This window comes from Mus musculus, chromosome 18, assembly GCF_000001635.26.
Source record: "Mus musculus strain C57BL/6J chromosome 18, GRCm38.p6 C57BL/6J".
NCBI classification, from domain to species: domain Eukaryota; kingdom Metazoa; phylum Chordata; class Mammalia; order Rodentia; family Muridae; genus Mus; species Mus musculus.
In genome coordinates, this window is record NC_000084.6 from 39,849,285 (window position 1) to 39,873,787 (window position 24,503).

At 42.4% G+C, this 24,503-nt stretch overlaps 1 long non-coding RNA gene across 1 annotated transcript in view; it reads left to right on the plus strand.

Moving 5' to 3' along the window:
* Gm41707 overlaps positions 1-21,747 on the plus strand; it is a 66,193-nt gene extending 44,446 nt beyond the window's left edge. Inside the window, exon 4 of the long non-coding RNA XR_877346.3 lies at positions 21,663-21,747. This is a non-coding gene — a long non-coding RNA (predicted gene, 41707). The remainder of the gene's footprint in view (positions 1-21,662) is intronic.
* Positions 21,748-24,503: the final 2,756 nt, after the last annotated feature.

Genomic DNA, 24,503 nt, shown 5'->3' on the forward strand with positions numbered 1-24,503 from the left:
TGTGCAAGCTCCCTCCTTCCCTCCTTCCACCCCATCCTGTCCCACCCCATCCACACACCCACCCATTCTAAACACTCCATAGCGATTTCAGCTTCCTTTCTGCTCCTTGAGTAGTCTGGAACCTCCACTTAGGCTTTGCTGTGTTCTTCCAAGAACGCCATGGAAGGAGCCTCTTTCTACTCCTCAGTGCAGGGCCAGGGAGTGCCTCTTCAGAAGGGTTTCCTGAAAACTCATGGATATAGTCCTTTTTTCCTATTGTCTTTCCCAGCTTTTTATGTAAAATACAAGCCTAAGAAGAGCAAAGGGCACAGAGCAAAGGGCAAAGGTGTTACTATGCTATTCTTCAACCGTACCCTGAGCACTAGAAATAATACTTTATATACAGTAGGTATTTGATAAGTACTTTGAAATATATGAGCTAAAATCAGACACTATGTTAGGTAGTAGTCAGTAAATTAATAGGTTAATTAGTTCTAGAATAAAATAGAGACTCCACATGGTTCTCTATGTGACATAGAGAAATAGTTAATCGAGATTTTCAGTTTTAGTTTGATGATATTTCTCACCAAATCACCACCACCAAAAATCCCAAACCACTTGTTTAAAAGGGTGATGCACATGGGCTTCTGCTGGCACAAACACTGCTGGAGACACAGCAAAGAAACTGTCTGTGACCCCTGAGGATCTGTCTCTTCTATTTGATAGAAACAAAAATTGTTCTGATTTGATCTGGGAACTAAGTGTATTCAGTTTAAATTTCCTTCTAGCCTTGATATGAGCTTATCCTTTTGCCATTTGCTCAATACAACTGACAGTACCATTGTTCCTGCCAGCATGCCTGGTAATGATGTCTCATACTCGCTGTTCCCCATGTTGTCAAGACTATGTCCCTAAAATAATATGCAAACCCAACTTCTGCCAAAGCCAGGAATGATGCAGGTTTGTCAGCCTGGAAGGTCAGCAGATATTATAGAGGAGACAGTTTTGGCTGATGAGAAATCTCACACTCTGTTAGCAACTTGAACATCTATTATTGCTTAAAGCAAAACAAAATCCCAGCAGTTCTCTCTCCTGTGATCTGTTGTTCTTTGAGAGTGCTGACAAGAGGATGATTTCATCAGAATCACAAGCTTGTTCAGCAGGCTCCCACCCACCTGTGCTGTACTCTTCATCAGAAAACACAAAGGAATAGAGTCTCAGTGACCAGGCAGGAAAGAGAGCGAGAATAACGGGACTGTTACTCTGAGATCTGAGACTGGGTGGTAAGGCTGAGCCAGGGAGGATAGATAGCACAGGCAGAGGAGCTGGGTTTGAATCTGAGTCTTATCCATTTCTGGATTATAGGATCAAGGGCAGCTCCTTCACCTTCTCCTAACCTCAGTTATCTGCCTCTAAAGTCAGAATAATAGTTTTGGTTATGAGCCTAGTTGTAAATGGCTGAGCCAGAGGGGAGGTAGGGGTTGGCACTGGAAGAGGTGGAGGGAGGGGAAACTGCAGTCAGGATGTAATGTAAGAGAGAAGAATAAAACGAGTTAAAAACCAGCATAACAACATTCAATTCATTAGTTGGTGTGAGCACAATAAATACACAGCCCCTTAAAACTAAACGTTGCTATGGAAAGTCAGTGCTTTCCTACTATTTCTAGTAAATTTTGGGGAGATGGTAGAAAGGTCTGGGCATTAGAGGCCTGTGAGATGTTAGAGGTGTAATGTCCAGATTGTTCGGAAGACACTTATCACGATGGAGGAGAAAGTTAGGTACCATAAACCTGGATGGAATTGTGCTTCTAACCCTCACTCATCACTTTCACACCTTGCTTGTCACTTACACATTGTTGGGCAGTGTTCTGTTCAACTCTGCACCAATTTCTTTGCACACAGAGCAGGAGTCCTGAGCAATTTCTATGTGCCTCATTTGCAAGGTTATCTGAGAACACCTGTTAAGTTTCCTATGGATTTTTGTGGAGTTATCTATGGAAAGAAAGCACTAATTGGCTTTTAAAGCAAGAGTTCTTCAAATTGGCTTGTCATCTGACATACTTTGTAAATGTGGCTTTCTGCTGTACAAACTGCCTCCCAATGCCACAGACAAGAGACAGTGCACAGTGCATGGCCTCTTCCATTTTCAGGAGCTCTGAGTGTAGTTGCCTTGGCTTCCTCCTCCTCTTCCTCCTTCTCCTCTTCCTCCTCCTCCTTTCCCTCCTTCTCTTCCTCCTCCTCTTTCTTTTCTTCCTCTTCCTCCTTCTCCTGTTCTTCTTTGTCCTCATCCCAAATCTCTCTATTAGCCCTTGGGATATAAAACAGAAGGGCTCCAATGTCACAGCAGTCCTCTTTTCTCTCCTCCCCAAGTCCTGCCATTACAGCAACCAGTCCTGTACCCAGATTCTGGGTGCTTTCTGATACATGGCTGAGAGTTCTGTCAAGGATTAAACACTCCTTGCTTTTTGTATGGAGAAGAGCTCCTTGCAGATCCTGTCCAGCACCAAGAGACATTTCTTGTTTACTTCCGGGGTCTTCACTTTCTTGTTCATAACTTGCACGAGACCAAACCCATGACACAGCTGCTGTGGAGCCCAGAGCACACAGGGCCAGGCTCTGCAGTAAGGCCACACAATGGGAAAAGAGACTCAGTATGTCAGTGAGGTGTATTGGACCCTTTCTTCTCAACATGTATTCATGAGCCCAAGCCTACAGGCCACCATTCACAATAAAATCTCACCACAGCTTCATTTGTTTCATTTCTATCACATGCGTAATTCTCCGGAAAAAAAATTAAATAGATTTTGATTTCTTTATGGAAAAATAACTCTCAAAAGATAGCCAGTATAGAGTACCAAATAAAGGGAAAAAACCAGAAAGTTAAAAAGGGTGCTTGCCAGAGAGTAATATTTTCTCGTTTATTCATAGTCTTTCCTGCTCAAAATCACCAAGGATAGTTTCTAGTGGATTCAAGAGCTATTCCTGTTAGGGAAGGCGGCATCAGGGCCTGTACTATACAGAGCATCGAGATTCAAGCATCGAACCCACTAGTCATGGTCACTCAGCCTGTACTGCACCAAGTGAAAACCAACTTTTCCCTTGCCTGGGAGCTGTGTGGTCTTAGTGGTCCAGATGCTGAGGCTCCGCATCCTTTTCCAGCAGGGCTAACACAATCATCCATTTGCTAAAGGCGAATGGCTCAGACTGCCTTTGCTTCGGAAGGTCAGGCAGCTATTAAATTTCCACTCTTCAATCAGCCTCATGTCTCTTCCCCGAGGACTGGTGTGGGAAATTTTCTCCCCTCTGTGTGAATTGTGTTGGCTCTATTATTAAATTTTCTGCTGCTGAATGAGGAAATCAAGGAGACACGAGGCACTTAGAAAGTACATATTCCGAACTCTTTTCAGCGGGGCCTAGGAGACAGTGTACTGCTAGATTATTTTAGGGCTTTATTTTATTTTAATTTTTTAAAAACAAAACAATGAGTTGCTTCTGTAGGATTATACCTATTAAGAGAATTCAAACAATAATAATTGAAGTAATTAGGAAGCTAGTTTCCTCCATGGCGATGCCTTTGGAGACATTGGGGTACATCCCAGGGGAAGGAGGACAGGTACTATGAGGATGGGGAGCACAGCCCTTCGGGCTCTGTTGCTGGCTGGGGTGTTTTGCGGGAGCAGAGTTTCTCTGAGCTCGCATTCACCCACCATCCTCCTATGTTTCTGCTATGAATAGTCTAAGATTGGGGCCAACAGGAAAGATTTTTTTTTCCATTTCTGTTCCTTAGCCATTGAGCAGATGGATTGTTCAACAATCAAAATTTACTTAGGTTTCCTAATACCCCTCTGAAGACCATTATTTCTCAGGTTTACATGGGGGTGGGGGGAGACAACCCTGGAGTTAGGTGAAGTAGCTAACTCACTCTTGACAGCTTGGGGCTTAAATCAGGTGGCAGATGGGAGGGTCTGTGTGTTTCAGCACTGTGTGGTGAGACCTTGCTCAAATCTCACTCTCCTCCTGATGCAGGGTTTTACCTTGGAAGGCCTGGCTAGAGGGCTCCTCCACCCAGTAGTAAATATCTATAAATGAAATCTCAGATAATTCCCCTTCCTCTAAGCAACCAGCATGTTTATCAAATATTCTCATTGGACATTTCTTCCCATATTCCCAGCATCCAGGTTGTACTTAGATCTCTGCAATTCTTTGATACTTACCTTAACTGATTTTAACACTTTACTAGACATGCTCATTCATTTATAATTCTTCCCTGCATCCTTCTACCCACTCGCCATTTCACTTCAACATCTCTTGCTCAGTACGTATGGAAAACCCAGTAGACTACCGGCACTAAATCAGACGATGGGAATAAATGCAGAGCGAACTAGCTACTCCTCCTCTTCTCATTTGCATAACAGCTTAGCACAGGAGACTGAAGCTATTCCAATAGCCAACCTAATATATAGCTCCAAACATTCACAAGAATTAAAATAAGGGCAGGGAGGACTTGAGTGTGTCAGCTCTGTGGGCCTGCATTTGTCCTGGAGAAGTTCAGACTCCTCTGAGTTAGGAGTGGAAGAGCATACACCACTGTCAAAACCAGCTATCACTGACTGAGTGTATGCTAGGCTTTGTTTGAACCACTGTTCATATAGTAACTTATAAAATCCTAAATGTGACCATAGATATTGTCCTTCAGAACCAGTACTTGGAGTCACTTACAGTCACACCCCACTCTCAGCCCCTCATATAACTGAAGAGGGAAACAGGCTATCAGGCATAGGATTTTGAAACCAAAGCATATAAAACAGGAAGCAGCATGTGACAAACACACAGAGAGGATTGGCTAGGGGATACTGAGGCCTTTGCCTTTGTTTCTAGGTTTTAAGAAGTCACTGTCTGTTATTATGCTAGGAAAGTGATATGATTAGATCCATCATTCCAAAAACCACATCGGCTGGGGCTGAAGAGATGGTTCGTAAGTTAGAAGCACTCCTCTTGCATAGGACTCAAGTTTGATTCACAGCACCCATCTCAGGCAGCACAAGTGCCTGTAACTCCAGATCCAGGGGTTCTGTTTTCTGCAGGCACATCTCTGTGCTTGTTGAGACTAAGGAAAGCAGGGAGTGTGTGTGTGTGTGTGTGTGTGTGTGTGTGTGTGTGTGTGTGTGTGTGTGTGCGTGTGTGTGTGTGTATGCGCATGCGTGTATGCCAGCCAGGAGACTATTGGACTCTTTGGGGTTTGACAGAGGACATGCCATGACAGGTGAAGGTAAATAGAGGGATTCAAGGATATTCATGAACAGTCCTGTATTAAATTTCAGTTATGTAAGGTGAAGCACATGCAGGCCTATGAGCTAAAATAGAGTGTTTTATGCATCTCCATTCTTTAGTTACAAGATCTCTGCCGGGGAAAACTGTGTTGTTTCTTACAGTTGCTGATGCATAGGGTCTTGAGGTTATTCTGATGTATATAGTTCTCCCGCAGCAAGCAGAACTAAACGTCCTGGCTAACTCAGAGGCACTTGACACTGACAACAGATATTAAGCAAGTCTAAACTCAGCAAGCTCAGGATTTCTTCAGTGTTGAGTTAAAGAAAAAAGAAAAGACTTTCATAGATTCTATGAGCTCTGAATGGGGAGTTAAGGACAGCTCTAACAGATTCTATAACTACAAACTAAAGATATTATTCTGCCAGCATGCCCTTAAACTCAGAAGAATCACACAGGCCTCGTGTCCATGAAGCGACTCAAGAGGCTTTTTAGTTAAATGGAGAAGTTCTAGGGGCTAACTCTCTTGTTTGTAAGGATTACAGTATTTCTGTGGGTGCTGGATTAAAAACATTCAAAAAGAAGAGAAGCCTTCATTAGCACAAACACAGAAAGCTGTGTTATTTGGGCCTATGCCGGTAAATACAATGAAGCAGACAATGGAGAGGCTTGCCCCACCATTTTGGGGTCACTGGGTCACCTTTCTAATTATTGGTATCCAAATAGCCAAGCTGGATATTCAAGGTAAAGCTTTTTCAATTCTTTGGAAAATATCTTATTCTATTTTGTTTGGTGGTCAATGTTTGGATTTAAGTAACGGAATCAAATGGCCTTAAGCCAAATCAGAGGACTAAGCCCCAATCAGAGGGGTTGGCCGGGTGTTATTAGGATATAAATGGGAACGGAGAAGGATGTCTCTGGATGCCCACACTCACCAGCACAAGGCATGGAGACCAGAAAGGATCAAGCTGCACATGACTGTGACTCTGTGGAATCCCAGATTGCTGTGACTTCCTACTAGGTCAGGGCCTCCTACTGGATCTCCAAGAATGAGCAATGCCTCATTTGAAGTAATGGACTTATGAGTACAGGGCTTCTGGGAACGTGTTCTCGTCAGATTGTCTTACAGTCCTCTTAGAAGGGCATGCATGGACACTGTAAATTCCACTTCAGGGGTAGAGGGAAATGTTAATCCAGCTATCTGCAGGGCAGGAGGGACCTGGAAGAGACAAGGCTTAGTAGCAATCCTTTGACTCAGATCAGCTCTTAGGTGGATACTCACTGAGAGCCATTCTCCCCACCCCCACCCCCACCCCCGACTGCTCTCTCTGTTCCTCACTCGGCTCCCTCCCTTCCTTCTTTTCCTCTCCTTAGTCTGTGCTTATGAAATACTTCTTTGAATAACCCTACTGTGGCAGTCACTGATGAGAGAACCCAGGCAAAAAGCCAGATAACCCAAGCCAAAACAAAACACAACTGTTCCTAGAAAAGAGAAGACTAGAATTTCTGAGCCAAATGTTAATCGTGGTGAGCCAGAATTCAGATAATTGAGGTAAATATGGTTTGTTTTGTCTGTTTGGCCTAATTAGCTGAAAATTTTCCTTATTTCTATTTATATCTGAGTGCTGAAACTCCAACCCATGAGATAGCCCTTCTCTGGAGAATTCATTTCAGTGATCAATGGCTTTCTATTATAAATTATATAAAAAATTGTTCTTAAGGTTGAATGACATCACACATTGAATTGTTCTGCAAATGGAGAAATGTCCATGAAAATCATTAATGTCTATTTTAATGTGGAAACCGAAGTGTTAGGTGCATGCATGAGAAGGGCTTTCTGGGGGCTAATAACTGTGACATACTTACTATTGCAGTGTATTTACCAAAAAGGTGCCATAGCACTTGGCTGTGACATCAATGTACTCCCTCTAAGCCCCATAGAGTCCCTGTAACCAGAAAAACTGTCAGCCCTGCATCCCATTTTTAACACACACATCCACGCTCCTGGGAGTCCTTAGACAAAGAATTATATCTCCCTTACTACTAGCTGAAGAAATGACCCCCTTTAACCTCTTTTGTTGATGACTTGACCAAACAGAAGTCTGGGTTTCAAGGTATTAAGCTTTTAACATTAGATCATTTCAACCTTTACCCAAAATAAGTAGGGGACGAGCTTAGGGCCTTACGTAGACGCCTCATAAAGCAACTTCACTTTTTACAGTTATTTGTTTACAGGGCTGTTGTACAATTAAACTAATAACATCAGGCTTCCTTTTGAATAACTTCTGGTTAAAAGATGAGGTGGGCAAATGAATTGAAATATTAAGCAACTATGTTATAGATAAGGAAAATGTAACTTGCTGCTGACAATTTGCCAAAAATCACAGTCATAGTATTAAAATGACCAAAGCTTGGTCACATTATAGTCACAATCAAGGAGCCATGGCTGTTCTACAGATCACATAGAGTCTTGGCCTTAATTTTAGGGTTCCCCAAGTCTTTCTTCCCCAAAAGAATGAAAAAGTGATAGAAATGGCTGGCTCATGCCATCGCAAGAGAGGGTACTATGCTGTTTCAGACATCAGCAACGAACTTGTGTGTGTGTGTGTGTGTGTGTGTGTGTGTGTGTGTGTGTGTGTGTTTCCACACAAATCCAGAGAGAAGCTTCCTAGTGTAGAAGATGTTTTGGGTCTATAACTTTCTTTCATGATAACTGGATAGCAAAGTTGGTTGGGAGAAAATTCTCAATTTTAAAATGCCTCTAACATTGTTAAGTTTATCAGCTCTAAATGACTTTAATTACTGTGAACAATCAAATTTGGGTTGGTTCATTTCTAATCTAGAGACCAATGTGCATCTTTTCCACACATCACTTCCATGGTAGTAAACCAACAAACTATTTATGATTTTGTTTCTTATTGTAAAAGCACTGAGCAATTTGATTTGCCTGGTTCTAAAAATCCAAAGCTTTGTAAATATACTGTTTTTCACCTTTGGGCTTTCTTTCTTTCTTTTTTTTAAAAATATTTTTTCTTAGGTGTTTTCCTCATTTACATTTCCAATGCTATCCCAAAAGTCCCCCATACCCTCCCCCCCACTCCCCTACCCACCCACTCCCACTTTTTGGCCCTGGCGTTAATGTACTGGGGCATATAAAGACTAGGCCATCTTTTGATATATATGCAGCTAGAGTCAAGAGCTCAGGGGTACTGGTTAGTTCATAATGTTGTTCCATCTATAGGGTTGCAGATCCCTTTAGCTCCTTGGGTACTTTCTCTAGCTCCTCCATTGGGGGCCCTGTGATCCATCCAATAGCTGACTGTGAGCATCCACTTCTGTGTTTGCTAGGCCCCGGCATAGTCTCACAAGAGACAGCTATATCAGGGTCCTTTCAGCAAAATCTTGCTAGTGTATGCAATGGAGTCAGCGTTTGGAAGCTGATTATGGGATGGATCCCTGGATATGGCAGTCTCTAGATGGTCCATCCTTTCATCTCAGCTCCAAACTTTGTCTCTGTAACTCCATCCATGGGTGTTTGGTTCCGAATTCTAAGAAGGGGCAAAGTGTCCACACTTTGGTCTTCGTTCTTCTTGAGTTTCATGTGTTTAGCAAATTGTATCTTATATCTTGGGTATCCTAAGTTTCTGGGCTAATATCCACTTATCAGTGAGTACATACTGTGTGAGTTCCTTTGTGATTGGGCTTTCTTGATTAAAGTCTTAACAACACCTCTAATAGGTCTCCTCATTCTTCATGTTTCATTATTTTCTGGATCTACCAAAATGCCTAATTCATATCATTGTAATTAAGCTTTCAAGATTCTTTTCTCCCTAGCTTTGTTCTTTATTTATTCATTCAGGGAAGAATTGATAAATATTATTTCATTGCATTCAGAGCTAACATTATCAGTAAGCTACATGCTGGTGCCATATGTGAGAAATTGATTCTCTTTGGTTATATATACCCAATGGTATATCCTGTTTGGTATGAATGACAACATATATTTTATTGTACAATAATTCTTGGTCCAAAACAGAATCTATGACTTTTCCTATCACTTTACCACTGAAATGTAGCATGCTTTCCTGCATACAATGAACACTTGATAAATATGTTGTATTCATACATCCAGTGATACAATGTTACTAGTAATATAATTGCTATTCACCAATACAATAATATATTACTCCAGAAAGGTGAAAGAATATACACAATTTCTAATCTTTTTCACTTTCGTCTTCTGAATCTTGTATTTTGCTGAGCCAGAAATCCATTTGGTACTCTCAGTGGTGGAGAATAATCAGAAAGATATTTTTAAAATCAATTGTCACTTTTGAAAGAGAGGGAAAGTAAGGTAGAAGATTCATTAAAAGGGAGAGGTTCACAAATGCTCTTGCAAATGCATATCAAACAAGTATAGATAGAAGTTTTCAGGCAGGTTCCTAGAAAGGCTTCAAAAAGGTAAGAACAGGTACTAAAAAGTTCACTAGAGGAAGCCAGACAGGAAGTTGACCTGACTTTCTCAGTAAAAGCTGCAGAAGGAAGCTACTTGGAAGAGGCCTTCTGCCAAACAAAGGCAAGGCTTTTTCCCCTCAGTGCATTAGGACAAGAGGCATTGCTTCCATAGTAAACTGTACAGAAAGAGAATCAGCTTAAACCGTGGTTCTCAACCTGTGGGTTGCCACCCCATTGGGGTGGACTGACCTTTTCATAGGGGTCACCTAAGATAAGTCAAAGTAGATATTTACATTACAAGTGATAACAGTAGCAAAATTACAGTTATGAAGTAGCAATAAAAATAATGTCATGGTTGGGGGTGGGGAGGGGGGTCACCACAACATGAATTGGATTAAAGGGGTCTAGCATTAGGAAAGTTGAGAACCACTGGTCTAAACATGCTGAAAGAGGTGGGAGTCATTTGAAGGCCACCCTGTGCCAAAGCAGCCATTCCTTCCTCTTCCATTTTATTTTCCTTTCATAGAGGAAATAATCTCTAGAAGGATTTCTCCCACATAAGTGCTTGCTTTCCATAGGACCCTGAACTCTTTGCTCTGATCTCTCCAGAGGACATTTGTCTGTGTGGTGGATATTGGGATCAAGCATGTCGGGGGCATTCCACACAAAGGTGGGACTGTCACTCAGTGGATGGTCCAGTACAGGTAAATAATCAGGATGGTTCCAAATTAATTTATAGATTATAGAGGGTTAAGTCTGAATGAACCAATACATTTACAAAGGGCCTTCAGAATTAAGGCCAAGACTCTATGTGACTGCAAAGAACATCCATGGCACCTTTGATTGTGACTATAGTCCCCAAGCTTTGGTCATTTTAATTATGTCTGGAATTTTTGTCAAATTGTCCACAGCAAGTTATATTATCCTTATTAGTAACATAATTCATTTAACCGCTTAGTCTTTTAACTAAAAGTTATTGAAAAGGAAGCCTTACATTATTAGTTTAATTGTGCAACAAGCCTGTATAAGCCAATGTGAAAAGTGAAGTTGCCCTATGAGGTGTCTCCCTAAGGTCCTAAGCTGGTACCCTGCTCATTTTGGGTAAAGATTGACATGATCTAATGTTAAAAGCTTGACAACTCGAAACCCAGAAGTCCTGTTTGATGAAGTCAGCAACAAAAGAGATTGAAGGGGAATCACTTACTCATGTAGTACTGTAGGAGATCTGATGCTTTACCTAAGGACAATCCAGTGCATGCTAAGGATGGGGTGTAAAGGCAACCCGTTTTTCTGGCTTAAGAGGAATACACTGATGCCATGGTCGAGTGCCATGACACCTTTATGGTGAATTCACTGCAACAGCAAACCAGGAAAGGAGATAACATTTGAAATGTAAATAAAGAACATATCTAATAAAAATATTTTTTAAAAAGGACAGACAACTTATTTATTATTTCTCCAGTTCTCTTGGGATTGTCCCAACTGGGGGTCATTATAAATAAGAGTACTTTAGAGCTTTGCCTACAGATTTCCTGTGAGCATAAATATTCACTTAAATTTGGGTAAAGAATGTAATTGTTTGGGTCATATGATAAATCTACATATAAGAATTTACCAAATTCAAAGCATCTGTTACATTTTGAATTCCCTCAAGTAGTGTAGGAAAGTATTAGTTGCTGCACATCTTTCTCAGGGGTTTTGTGTGTGTGTGTGTGTGTGTGTGTGTGTGAGTGTGTGTGTGCATGTGCATGAATATGCTTCTCTGTGTCTATAATCACCTTTATTGTGAATTAGCTTGTCAGTTGGCCTTCCAGGTTCTTCTGTGGCTTTACTGTGGTTGGGAGTATGCATTACAGATGAAATTGCTCTAAGACCATAGGTCGAGGGCAAGAAAAACAGTGAAAAAGAAAATCTTAAGGGAAAAGGAGAGCAAAACAATATTTCTCTTTTCAAATCTGTAGAAATGGTTCGTAAGAGCTGGTGTTTTCTTGACCAGTCAAAAGCATTGATTACCCAGTGGGAGGAAAAGGCAGGCAGGAAACAAAAGCTCACAGGGACATTATTTGGCTTTTGGTTTAGCCTTGAATACTTTTTTTTAATGCAGTAGGAGTTTAAAACACCATCTTTAATGTACCTGCCAGTCCTTCTCTTGCCAATGCCTTCAGAATAGGGGCTCTTCCCACTGAAACACAAACTCCAGCTTCTCCACACACTGAGTGATGTGAAGTATCCCTAGACTTGAAATACATGGAGGGTGGAGTGAGTCATATTCTTGCAAAAATAGTTGTGCATGGAGATACAACTCAAGTCAAACTCTCTGCGCTATAACCTTTGCCTACAATTTTTCTGTGGGCAATGGGGCACAGATCCAGGGCCCCTGGGTTAAACCCATCCTGGGCTCAAATCCTCATTTCTATTTTTCCATGTACTAGGCTACAGTGGCTTAGTTGTTGTTTGCAAACCTTGGTTTCCTCATACAATGGAGATAATAAAACATAAGAACACAATACTGGCTTCGGGGCACAGCTTATCAGTAAGGAGCTTGCCATACCAATATGAAGCTATAAGTATGATTTTTAGAACCCACATAAAAAGGCCAGGAGTGGTGGTGGTGGTAATCCCAGGTCTCAGGAGATGGAGTTGGCTGGATTCCTGGAGTTCCCTGGCCAGCCAGCCTAGTGTACTTGGCAAACTCTAGGTCAATGAGTTATTCTGTCTGCTTGTTTTACAGAGCAAAAAGGACGAACCCCCAAGAAATAACACCTGTGGTTGTCTTCTAGCCTCCACAGAGATGTACATCCTCAGCCCATGAACATACATGCAATCACACACACACACACACACACACACACACACACACACAACATACACAACTCTATCTATCTATCTATCTATCTATCTATCTATCTATCTATCTATCTATCTATCATCTATCACACCTGGAAGTCAAGCATCTGCTGATAATTTGTTTACATTATTTCCTATGGACTTTTGACCTTTCTGGGTTTATTTATAGGCACTTGGATCAACTGTACTCAGTTGATAATAAACTGGAAATAGAAGATGCTGAGACACAGACGCTGGGAAGTAATTGCCTTTCCGAAACGGGTTGATTTTTATCTTTAAAGGTCAGAAATGAAAACTGGTCCACCTTTAGTACCATCAAGTCTCAGCTGTCTGCCTATGGGTGTGCTGGCTTCACCTCTCTGGCATCTCCTTTTTCTATACTAGTGAAACTCTCTCTCTCCCACTTGGGAATGTCCTGGTAGAATATATGTTACATTTTCAATTTGCATAGGAGAATTTATATTCTGTTGGGGTATTTCTCCTTAAGACAGTTTTATTTATAAGAGAAGTACACTTTGTGGCTGACTTTTCAGTATTTCCTTAAAGGCTTTATGTGGATAAGATGGAGTCTCTGGACTTTGCTTCTATGGCATTTTCTGTGAATCTCCGGGAATCTGTTTCCTGCCTCTTTTCTATCTCTTCTGGGAGGGATATTGTGCTTTTTAAAAAATGTATGTTTTCAAATCTTTCACTGTGTCTAGAGAAAATAAGACTGAATTTCTTCCTAACGCTGTATGTAGAGATAGACTCTAGATGTATTTAAATCTATAGGGGAATATGTTAAATATATTTGCTAAATATACGATGATAAACATATATGCTGGCTAGGGTTTGTCAACCTGACATTAGCTAGAATCATTTGGGAACAGGGGACCTCTGTTGTGAAGCAACCCTCACCAGGTTAGCCTGTGGGCAAGTTTGTGTGTGTGCGTGTGTGTGTGTGTGTGCGTGTGTGTGTGTGTGTGTGTGTGTATCTTGGATATATTAGGCCCATCCCATTGTGCTGCTATAAAAACCCACTCTGGGTGCTGAGAAAGCAGACTGAGCAAGACATGAGGAGCAAGCCAGTAAGCAGCATTCATCCATGGCCTTCGATTCGATTCCTGCCTCCAGGTTCCTGCCTTGCTTAAGTTTCTGTCCTGACCTCCTTTGATAATGGGAGGTGATGTGGCAGTGTGAGCTGAAACCCTTTCCTCCTCAAGTTTTTTTCACTCTCTGTGTTTTATCACAGCAATGGAAACCCTAACTAAGACAGAAATTGATGGCAGAGTCATGAGGTATTAGCTGTGTCAGAGCTGGCCATATATTCTGGGAGGATTTCAATAGTATTTGGACCTTGTGCCGGAAAAAATCATTAAGCTCAGAGCTTAATGATATGTTCAGTGGAAGCTTAGAAGGTATGAATGTTGAAAACAATGTAGAGAATGGAGGCTTGTCTTGAGACGTTTCAGAGGAAACCAAAGGTGCTACTAGGGCCCTTGTGTGATAATTTGAACTAAGACCTACTAAAGTGAAACCTTTGCTCTGCTGCGACAATAGATACTGGTCAGCTGGGACTGAGAAGCAGATGTGATTAAGAAGAGACCAGTGCCTTTGCAGTGACATTTTTCTGGGAAGTGTTTTCCCAGAGTCCGTGCATAGAAGCTAAGGTCTAGATGGGGCCAAGGCTATAACTTGTGTGGGCAGCTGATCTTGATACTGTGTAAGCATCTCCCAGGTGGCACTGGTTCTGAAGGCACGAAGGGGTTAAGGAGAACAGCTGAGCCTTGGCACCTTGAAAGGTCAGAACAAGCCACTGGTTAATATGAAGGCTTGGTTGAAGTACAAGAACCAGGATTGAATGTGTCATGGAGTGAAGCTGAGGCTTGATACAATGTGACAGGGTCAGAGTCCCTAAAGAGTTCTCAGGAGAAGCTTTTGGTGAGAGTGCAACTCCGTTGCGGCAAAGGCCCCAGCATTATGGAGATCCCAGTACTATAGCGTGACCATCAAGGACAGCGACAGGTATGGAACAAGACAAGCTGCCTGTGCTATGGATGGCAGAGCTGGAGAAACAGAGCTCTTAGAAGCCCGGAGGATAGATAATGAGTGTGTCTTGGGCACTGAGCCTTTTACACTACTGAAGTTTGATTTTGTTTTACTTTGATTACACTCTACTTCTTCCCTTCTTGAAATAATAAAGCACTTAATTTGTTGTTTTGACTTTAAAGGAGCGAGATACTAACCAGCATTCTTCCAAGGTTTCAGCGTCAGCTCCTGCTTCCAGGGTCCTCCTCTCTTTGAATTCTTCCCCTGACTTTCCTCAGTGATGGCCTGAGATTTGGACCTACAGCTGGCATAAACTCTTTCCTCCTCAAGTTTGCTTCTGACTATAGCTTTTATCCCAGTCACAGAATCCCTAGCTCTGGCAATGCAATAGAAGAATATCTTTGTTGCCAAAGGTATGAAAGTGCTCGTTGAACAAAACGTCAAAGGCTCAGTGAGAAAGTTCTTTAAAAGATTACTGCATTTATCTTAAAGGTGATAACTTCTGTTTAGTGAAGGGCAACATGAATACCTAGATGGTAAGTGGGAAAGTTCTCACCAACCTGAAATTGGCAAGATATTTCTGATTAATGTTATATCAGAAAAAATCTTATATACCGTCAAGATAACAACCCCAGACAGGCCACAAATGAACAAAAATATAACTAGATCACCCCAGAAAGGTGCTAAAAAGACTGTAAGCATGGAAACCATGTTCACTCGTGCTTTGGCTATGATGTATTAGTTAACTGGAAAAACTTAAACTCAGGACACTTTCAAAGCTGGTGGTTTTGGAAACCCTGACCTCCTTTGGTATTGCTGACTGAGCAGATGTTCAGGGAAATCACTTGGCACAATTTAGTCAAACCAAGTCTATATAAGTCTATGATTCAGTAACTCTACTATAAATGTACATGGAAAAACAAGTGGTACGTGCTGATCCATCTCTACCCATATATATATATATATATATATATATATATATATATATATATATGTGTGTGTGTGTGTGTGTGTGTGTGTGTGTGTGTGTGTGTGTGTGCAAAAAAAAAAAAAACCAATCTTGAACAGGTTTTGCTATTTGCTGGGAAAAAAAAAAACTTTCCAAAAGCAAAGCTTTGCCAACACTGGATGCACTGTTGAGGTTCCTCCATCTCAAAAACAGAGCTCTATGCACAGAATAACCTCAGACTCTAACATCAAACCATTCATCCACCCACCCACCCACCCATCCATCTACCCATCCATCCATTCATCCATCCATCCATCCATCCATTCAATCATCTAGCAATCACTGATGAGTGTCTGCTGTGTATGAGGCAGACCTGTGGTGGCAAGTCAGATGTGCAAAGCAAGAAGGAGTTTATGTTCTAATGGAAGGAAATAGCCACAGAACGTTAGAGAAATAGAAAGTAGACAACATGAGACGTTTAAAAGTCACATGATTAAAACTAGTCAGGGTGATATTCCGAGGCAGTCAATGAAGGAGCAGTGCTGTGATGAGTGCTTGGTTTTAGCATTATGTTGCTTTTGTTCAATCCCTGCTCTCTCTATGCGCCCCCCCCCAAGCATAAACTCCCTCCAAGTCTAGGCTTGTTATCTAGGAATCAGATATCTTAACAACATCACCTGTTGAAAAGATTTGCTTTTTAAGCAAACAAGCATTCATAACAGAGCCCTCAGAAACAAGCATGGGCTCTTGTAGATTTTAATAGAATTCTCCTAGAAGTTTACTTCTTAATACTGTATGTCAGAATTCTAGACGACAGTGCAAGTGCTGTTACACATGACCCAATATCTGTATGGACTGAAACTGAACGAAGAGAAAAGCTAGCTTCCTAGCTGGCATTCATCTGCACTATACCCCATGAGAAAGTAAGACATGGGTGGTGGAAAAATTTGAAAAGGAAAGGTCTCAAGGCTGATGGCAAGGGATGGGAAGAGTCCCCCAGATAGAAACATTTCCAAGTGCGAAGCCTTTCAGATGGAAGACAGCAGTTTCCCAGAGGGCGGAGAAAAGTTCAAGGCTGAAGTGATGCTTGCCCCAGGACTTATTTAAAAACTACCAATATGCAAAGTTTGGCTATTAATGAGGACACAGTATGAACCAGAGATCGAAGTCCCCTCCTTCAGGGAGCCATGTCTAGTGGGGAGGAGAAGCTGTAAAGGGTGTTCATATTAAGCAAGGACCTGGCAAATAAATATAACTTAGTGCAGTGGTCGCTCTGAAGAAAACGAGCAGGCTGACAGGACAGCAGTGGCTGCGGAGCAGTGTGGGGGAATTAAACTGGAGACTGAAGCAGCTCATTTATCTTTTCAAAAGTCACTTTGCCTTCTGTGTGGGTAGCAGATTGGGCAAGGGTAAGAATAGAAGAGGGGAAACAAGCAGCAGCCAGAAGCTGATACATGGACATTGAAGGAGATGCTGGCATCATGGACTGAGCAGTGGGGTAGGGATACAGATGAGAGAGGCAGGTGGACCATGAGTCAGCTAGAACAGGAAAAGCAGACACAAAAGACAAACATAACAAAGGTAACAGGATGGGACTCTCGGGCAGAAAGAACACTGCAAGCTCATTCTGGTCCAACTTCTTTAATGCTACAGATGAGGAAACCAGGGGTGGGGGTGGGGCAAAGTGGCTTACTTGGAAACTGGGCAGCCTCTGAGCTCTCTGATCTGACAGCATCTATCACACTGTATGTAAATGCCAAGACCAGAGGAGGAGGAGGAAGACTTTAAGGAAGGAAAGACAGGTGAGAGAGGAATGGAGAAAGAGGCAGAAGTGGGCAAAGGAAACCCAAGTGCAAATAGAAACGAATGATGAAAGGTGACCAAAAAGTGGGGCCAGGCAGGGAGATGAGGAGGAGGATGGAAGAAGCCTTGTTGCTGGGTTAGTTGGTTTGATGTTTTCTAGTTGAGGTTTGGTTTAGTAGACCATTGCCTGGTTCACCGCAGCGATACTGGGCACCCAGGGCAGCAGTTGGAGCAGCTGCCAGCACCACCTGAGCCACAGGAACAACGGCAGAGGAAGTGCAGATGTGCAGGAAGTCCCCTGGGTCAGAGCCAGGTTAGTTAAGATCACATTGTTCTTGTACACCTCTTGGGAGGGTCCACCTTCCTAGGGCAGCCCTGGGACCAGGCACACCGGTTATCCCTCCCATTCCTAGTGCCACCATTGTGCAGCCCTTTCTGTATGTGTCATTTTCATCTTTATGAAAACACTCCAGGGACATGTTGCTTCCTCCACATTCTCCCTAAGATTAACTCTCTAACATCATCTCAGAGCCAGGAAGTGGCAAAAAGTCTCTGCTGTCATCTTCTCCTTCTTAAAAAGACAACCCGGGGTCCTTGGCAGACTTTTTAAGAATCACTGTCATTGATGACACATTCTTGGGAGACCTGATGCGCTTGCTCACTCTCTGATGATGCGGGGTGCTTAACCTTGGCAGTGAGGCTCATGGCAAGCTTTGCTCCGTCTAGCTGACCCTTGACCCCAGCCATACTCTCTCAAATGCAGTAGCCCCCTCACAGGCTTCCTTTTAGAAGTTTTGTGCCATTGCACAGTCAAAAACAAAATTGCTGCCCCTTTCCCCCTTGTCTGCCAAGATCTTTTTCAAGTGTCATTTCTTCTAAAAGAGATTTTCTTTCTTTCCAAATAATATAAATTGCTCCTTCCTTGGTGCCTCTTGGTCCTCAATTTGGATCCGCAGCCCTCCTCCACGGCAGCAGAGGCTGTGCCCCGCACAATCATCTCTGTAACTCCATGCTGAGTGCAGTACTTGGCACAGTAGAAGCCCTTAGTTACAGCTAGCTAAGCTGAGGGAAGCATCTGCTGGAGCCAGCGTAAATGGGCTGATTGTCCCATTGTTTCCTTAGCCCTGAAACTCCAACCAAAGGAGAGATTGTCAATCTCCTGAGTGCATATGCACATTTTCTGTTGGTGAGAGACTAAAGAGAGTACAGATTTTTTTCTTTCCCCTTTTTAGTGCATGTAAACACTGATGTGGTGTGTATGTGTGTGTACATGTGTGTGTACACCCCTGTAGATGTCTAAAGTCATATTGTGTGCTTTTCCTAAATTGCTCCCCACTTTCACTTTTTAAAGTAGCATCTCTCACTATCACAAAGCTGATGGATTCTGCTGGCCTGGTTGGCTGAGGAGCTTTCAGGCTCCTCTTGTCTCTCTCAGGGCTGTAGTCACAGACACAGCACTCCATGCTCTCCCCCCTTTTTTTTTCCCACATGGGTTTTAGGAATCAAAACTCACGACCTTATATTCATGAGGTCACACTTTACCAACTGGGCTATCTACCCAGTGCAACCTACAGACTTGTTTTGAGATGCTGACTAGAAGAATTTTGTAAATATATGAGATATATCATTAGCTTCTGACAGGCTTGGTGGTACATGTCTTTCATTGAAGCACTCGGGAGGCAGAGGCAGAGGCAGAGGCAGAAGCAGAGAGGCAGAGAGGCAGAGAGGCAGAGAGGCAGAGAGGCAGAGAGGCAGAGAGGCAGAGAGGCAGAGAGGCAGAGAGGCAGAGAGGCAGAGAGGCAGAGAGGCAGAGAGGCAGAGAGGCAGAGAGGCAGAGAGGCAGAGAGGCAGAGAGGCAGAGAGGCAGAGAGGCAGAGAGGCAGAGGCAGAGGCAGAGGCAGGCAGGTGGATCTCTGAGTTCCAGGCCAGCCTGGTCTACAAAGTGAGTCCAGGAGAGTCAGGGCTACACAGAGAAACCCTGTCTTAAAAAGTCAATATCAAAACCAAAACCAAACCAAAAAAAAAAAGTAGCTTCTGTGATCTTCAAAATATCATTCTTCAAAGAACTAATATAAGTGAGTATGTGTGGGTGTCCTTTTTTAATGTTAATCTTTTGAATCTCAGACTTTGCTCTGTAAGCAGTAGAAGTGAGCTGGCTAGCCGCAATACTAAATAAGCACAGATATAAAATTTTAGAGGCAAATATTATATGGCACATGCTATATTTTTACAAGCTACTGTTGGTAACATTGAAAATTCACTTTATGATTTTGCTCTTCACAGCTTCAGTTTCTACTGAGACTTCAAAGCATGATTCTTACTGACAGGCCCCTGGAAAAATAAAAGTACATTATTCACATTTTTCCTCTTCTATCTTTGTCTTGTTCCATGTCAAAAAATGTAGCCACAGGCAAACTTTTTTTAAAAAAAGGGCGGGGGGGGGGGGCTGGAGATAAACATCCCAAAATCACATTGCACATTGGGGACACATGACAGTTGTATGCAATATTACAGCAGGTATCAGTGATGAATCCCTGCTTAGTGCTCAGTCTGAACCCAGCTGTCAGAGAGCACGACTGAGGGCTGCATGGAATTACCCACAGTCTCAGGTCCTGCTCCTTTCCCTCCACTCTTGAACTAGGAATCAAGTGATCAAGGGTGAGTCTTTCATTGTCTCTCTCCTGACAAGCACTTCATTCATAAAAGTGAAAAACAAGTATTAGTATATCATAGCTCTTATTGGAGCCCTAGTTGTCCTCACCTGCAAATAGATCATAATTATAAACTCTTCTCTGTCAGTCTCCTCATCCGTGGGACTGGGAGAATACAGATTATCTTGAGTTATCTAGGAAGGCTCAATGTGGTCAACAGTGTCCTTACAGGCAGAAGAAGTGGGACTACAGGCAGAGAGTATAAGCAGCATCAAAAAGCCAGGAAGGGGGCTGGAAAGTAGCTCAGTGGGCAAAGTCCTTGCTGTGTATGCATGAGGACCAAAGTTCAGCTCCCCACATCCAGGTTCAAAGCTGGGTTTAGCAGCACTGGGAGGCAAGGACACAGGATCCCTGGGGCTCGCTGGCCAACCACTCTGCTCTGAAGATCAGACCAGTGGTCTCCAGATTCAGCTTATAGTTGTGGAATTTCATAAAATTAACAAACCTTATAACACAGAGAACATAACAGGGTATGTGGTCAGCATGACCCTGCTCTGAGTCAAGTTATTTTTCTGCTTCAAAGACTGGCAGGCATGTTACAGCAACAATATGAAATAGCTGGCAGGCATGCAAAAAAATGGTTACAGCTTTGCTGGGGGGGGGCAGGCCTCAACAATTACCATTTGAATAAACATTTATAAATATTCAACATCTAGAAAAAAATCTGTTTTGTAAACTATAAAACAGTGCTGAGAGAAACACTAAGAAAGATTTTGCAACAACACAAAAGTATACTATGTTCATGGATTAGAAGACCAAATATTGTGAAGGGTCATCTTCCCAGACTGAGTTGATGCGATTTTAATTAAAGAATACAAGCATAATATTTTGTTTTTCTTTTAGTATTGAAACTCATTTGTTTAAGGGGCAGTGCACTGACTGCCATTTCAATTCATACAGGATCCTTAACAGTAAAGTTGAAAGAACCAACACACCATGCTTTAGAGGCAGTTGTTCTGTTAATGTTTCAGCATCAAACATGATGGTGAGCTTTCCTCGTGAGGCTCCGACTTATCAATATCATCACATGTCAATCCCTAGACTGGACTCTCACCGAGACACAGTTTTATGTCATATACAGTATATTCAATTTTCTAGTCATTCACAACATATTATCAAATTCGTTAGGACAACTGAATGACCAGTACCAGAGAAATTACAGAGGGCAAGGGGTCCTGCTGACAATGACCAGGGTGTGGCTTTCTTTAGGAAGTAGGTCTACTGAAAACAAGGGATAGAAATAAGTTAATACATTCAAGATATATTGGATGCACCATGGTGACTCTGCCATTTATCACACTCTAAATGCACTGCATTGTGGGATGGAACACTAGGTGACAGTAACTCCCCATCTGTGGAATGTTATCAAGTAGCTAGACTTAACCTCTTTCTCCTTTGCTTTGTCAGAGGTTACCTTTTGAATTTTTGTTTTCTTCCGGTGGGTCTTTAGTCTCTTGGGTGGCTGCCAAAAGTTTGATTTATGTTTGTTTGTTTGTTTTGTATTTGTTGTTGTTTTGTTTGTTTTTGTTTTGCTTCCCTTTCTTGTTTGCACTTTTTTTTCTTGTCATCTAAAGATTTATCCTTTCCCACTACCTTGTTTGCCTTTGATTTTCGTTTTACAGGTGGAGAGTTTAGTGAGCAGCCCTGCCCATTTGTGCCTGGACCCCTTCTTTGCTCCCCTTCTGCTAAGCTGCCTTTGTGTTTGGACACCGTGGGAGCCTCAGCAGCTGCAGGAGGGCCTGGGCTCTTCAGAGATGTCCCTGCACTGTTCTGGCTGCTGCCTCAGGGAGATCTCTTTTAGAAATGGACAAGCCAATTTTGAGGATGTAGAAAACATTAGAAGTGTGACACACATGGTCACTTGTGATTAAGATGGATGCAATATGGATTATAATTGAGCTTCTACTATGTTCCGGATGATGAGTAAGGCAGGTAACAATGGCCAAGTGAAGCAGTGAGATTGGTCTGTGTTCAAATCCTAGCTCTGCTCTTCCACACTCCCACAACCACTGCCACCATAGTTAATCAGAGTCTTCTGGGGAAAGGCAAGAGAGGCATGAAGGCAGGCACAACTTTAAAAAGGCATCTAAGGGTGCTTGGGTGTAACAAGTTCTCAGCCCAACCACTTGGGCAAAGAAACACCCTGATAAATGGCTAGTGGTTTCCATTAATGCATCTGGCAGGGGCATTCAAGGGCATTTTATTTGTCCAATAGAGTGAATTAGTTTGCTCATGAGCACAGAAGTATCCAAATGAGTGTCCCTTATCTGATCAAGTCCATCCCAATGACCCACATTTGAATGCAAAGCCAAGATCTGTCACTAGCTAAATGTGACTCAGGGCACACCCCCTGGTTTCCTGATCTCTTACCAGGAACCATAAGGGGACAGCAGTGGGGAAATATCTTCTACTTTTAGATACTTTGAAGAGTAGTAAACACAATTTAAAAGTCCTTAACAAATTGGATGACATATGCAGGCTGAGAAACTGGGTGATATTTGCGGGGCGAGCGTTTTCTTTTTCACAGTGTTTTCTTTGACTTCCACACCTGTATGCTTTCTCCTTTGTTGCATGTTATCAGACATCCACTAGCTAGAACTTTTGCTACAAATAACTGAATTCTACTTAGGTAAGCACCAGACAAAGTGACAGGACCCAATGTAAGGACAGAGGGCCACTCACCAGTCCTCTGAAATGTACCAGCATCAGGGACCCCAAACAGGATACCCTGTTTTGCTTTTCTCTTTTTCTTTCTTTTCTGATTGGCCACCAAAGCTACCCAGTATAAAAACATGACTGCCAGGGATCCAGAGCTAGAACCAAGCCAGTAGTTCTGAGGTCCACCGAGATGTCTAAGAATCTACGCCTGTTACAAGTCCCTCTGTGGGCATCTGGGGGAAATCCTTGTCCCTATTAGAGAGGCCCTCAGTAGCTCTGTGAGGAGCCACAATGGCACCCATCACATCTCAGCATCTGTACACAGGTATTTGTGTTTGCCAGTTCTGAAGCGCCCTGGCCACTCTTTAAGCACCCAGACTTACTGTGGCAGAATGAGCTTTCTCAGACACTTCTTAACTTAGTTATGAGGAAAGTGAGACCAGAAAGTCTGTCCTTTTTACCTGGACCGCTGGAAACCTGCTCTTAACAGAATAACCATGCCTCAGACAGGACTGGCATTAAAATAAAAGGTCCTTTTCATGGTGTTGCTATGGAGATCTACCGTGGAATATACAATACCAGGAAAAATACTGGCTCTGTGTCTTTCTGTTAGTCAATAATTATTCTCAGAGCTGAGTTATTTGAGTCTCCTCAGTTTAGTAGTCAGGTTTCTTCTTGTATATACGATTGTCCTCTAGTTAATGAAGTCTATGTGGTTAGATATTTGTAGGAGATAGCATGGTCTTTTATTAATAAAAAAATGCCTCTCTAAGTCTTAGATTTTCTTATTTTCCCCTCAAATTAACTCATTTTGGTGGGAAATTAAGTGAATTACATATTTGTTACATTTCAATTATTTTATTATTTTTAAATGTGTACTGGTGTTTTTTCTGCATGTGGGTCTGTGTACCACATATGTGCTTTGTGTCCACAGAGGCCAGAAAAAGGCATTGGGTGTCCTGGAACTGGAGTTATAGAGGGTTGTGAGCCATCATGTGATTACTAGGAACTGAACCCAGGTCCTCTGGGATAGCAGCCCGTGCCTTTAACTTCTAAGCCATCTCTCTAAACCGAAACGATGTTACTGTTAATGAATGTAAATTTATACTGTATAAATATCAAAGCAATGTGCCTTGCTACAAATACTAATGTCTATCAATAACACAAATCTACTTTGGCCCACACAACAGCTCTGCTCTTCTTTCTAGTTTGCTAATGCTAAGCAGAAAGCATGATATATGTTGAGAAGTTTTAAGCTCATTTTTTTTTTTGAGACAGGGTCTCTCTGTGTAGCCCTGGCTGTCCTGGAACTCACTCTGTAGAGCAGGCTGGCCTCGAACTCAGAAATCTGCCTACCTCTGCCTCCAAAGTGCTGGGATTTAAAGGCATGTGCCACCACTGCCCAGCTAAGCTCAATTATTAACACTGTGTGACACTGTGTGTGTGTGTGTGTGTGTGTGTGTGTGTGTGTGCAAGTGTGCACATGCTAGGGACCCATGCTAGGACTGTATGAACGTTAGGTAAGTGCTCTACCACTGAGTTACAGCCCCAGCTTACAGCTGAAGGTCACCCTTTTCAATTAGCTCTCTGCATATTTGAGCCTGAATCAACTGAAGCTGTAAATAGTATGTATCCAAGGCACAGCTCTTCTCTGGTGAGCATTGACACCATGGCTGAGATTAGCCAGGACAACCAGGCTTTTGTAGGAACAAGGGAAGACAAGGCTCAATTTGAGGAAGGTGCGAGTTAGAGATCAGAATGCACACCTCTTGCCTCTGCAGTGCACAGGAAGTGACAGGTCCATA